Here is a 1,385-nt window from a genome sequence, read left to right as displayed (position 1 = left end):
CCTCAATCCTTATCCCTCGGACGGGAGATGGGGCGCTTGGCGCTAACCAAACGATACACTCACACACACATTTGGCCTGCTGGACTTTTGTCTGTGCAAATGAGCTGGATAATGTCTTAGATAACCCAGGAACATTGCAAGCGACGTGACATCCCGGGGGCGTAAGGGAAGGTCATGCACACGTGAGATCTGCACCTCAGGCACACACCATGATCACCAGCGTCATTCTTATCAGCCGAGTCTGCGGGTGAAGGCTGAGAACTTGGGGCGAACACATGCGCAGTTAACCTCACGCGCTGGTATGCGTCGCTTTCACTGCTCTTACTGCCTCTGCTGGGAAAGGAAACTCACAGGATACAACAATTCTGCCACTCTCTAGATTTTCTGGACTTTCATTATAAAATGTGTAAGTCACTTCCGGCAGCAATGTCCGTAGCATCCGGTACGTCATCGTAAGTAGTATGCGACGTGTCAGTCGTCATTTACGCATAACACTAGTCACTTTACCACCTCCAATAAGAACTCAGATACAAGCAGAGGCCAAGGGATAAAAAATATATATATACATACAGCACAAGAGGACGACTTGTACACGACAGAAAGTATCACAGGAACACCTTAACGAGGCTCCAGTCCACGTGGCACATCACGCGACCCACGATGGGATATTGAAGGGGGTCGCCCAGTCAGTAGGAGCAGGTCGAGCTCGGTCGCCGGGAATAACTGTCACCTCGCTCAGTACACACCTGGTCACTTGGGTGGGAGCAGAGGATAACAACACTATACGTCTCGGGGCAACAAGGGTGGAGACACTTCGTATCACAACAGGACGCTACAGCACTTCGCTAGCGGGGCTCATGTTCGGTGGGTTGTTACGACGTGGGTTCTGGGCCCGCAGCAGGCAGGCTAGCAGATAGGCGGACAAGCACCGTACCTGCCGTCTTCGGTAGAGTAGGTAGGTAGACAGCAGCAGCAGCAGCAGTAGGAGCGGCACACAGCACTTGACCTACCTGGGAGTATGCTGAAAGCCGAGTGTCGCCCGGCCAACACGGGGTCGCCATTATAATCTTGGGCCCCCGATACTTTCACTCTCGCTCACCGCACCTCTGCAACCTGCCCGCGCGTCCGCTTGGGTAGGTGCGGTTCGGTGGGCTCCTGATGAAAACCTTCTTCCTGCCACAGGAGCTGGCCTTCTGCAGCGTCGCCGGGTGCCCTGGGTAACGCATCTAGTTCACTCAAGAAGGGAGCCCCGAGCTGGACCTACGGAGGAACTGTTTCCAATGCGATCCGAAACAGCCGTAATTATATATATATATATATATATATATATATATATATATATATATATATATATATATATATATATATATATATATACAACTGAT

The 1,385-nt window shown here is 51.1% G+C and overlaps 1 protein-coding gene across 3 annotated transcripts in view; it reads right to left on the bottom strand.

Annotated features, from left to right (window-relative positions):
- Positions 1–1,148, bottom strand: part of LOC139760578 (uncharacterized) — a 39,908-nt gene extending 38,760 nt beyond the window's left edge. For 2 of the 3 annotated variants that reach the window (XM_071683929.1, XM_071683931.1), the window contains exon 1: positions 1,011–1,148. The gene's annotated coding sequence lies outside the window, so the exon portion shown is untranslated. Of the gene's footprint in view, positions 1–934 lie in introns of all 3 variants that reach the window. The other variant, XM_071683930.1, reaches the window with a different exon arrangement.
- Positions 1,149–1,385: the final 237 nt, after the last annotated feature.

The sequence above is a fragment of the Panulirus ornatus genome, chromosome 37 (assembly GCF_036320965.1).
Source record: "Panulirus ornatus isolate Po-2019 chromosome 37, ASM3632096v1, whole genome shotgun sequence".
Lineage (NCBI taxonomy): Eukaryota > Metazoa > Arthropoda > Malacostraca > Decapoda > Palinuridae > Panulirus > Panulirus ornatus.
This window is presented reverse-complemented; position numbering and strand designations above follow the sequence as displayed.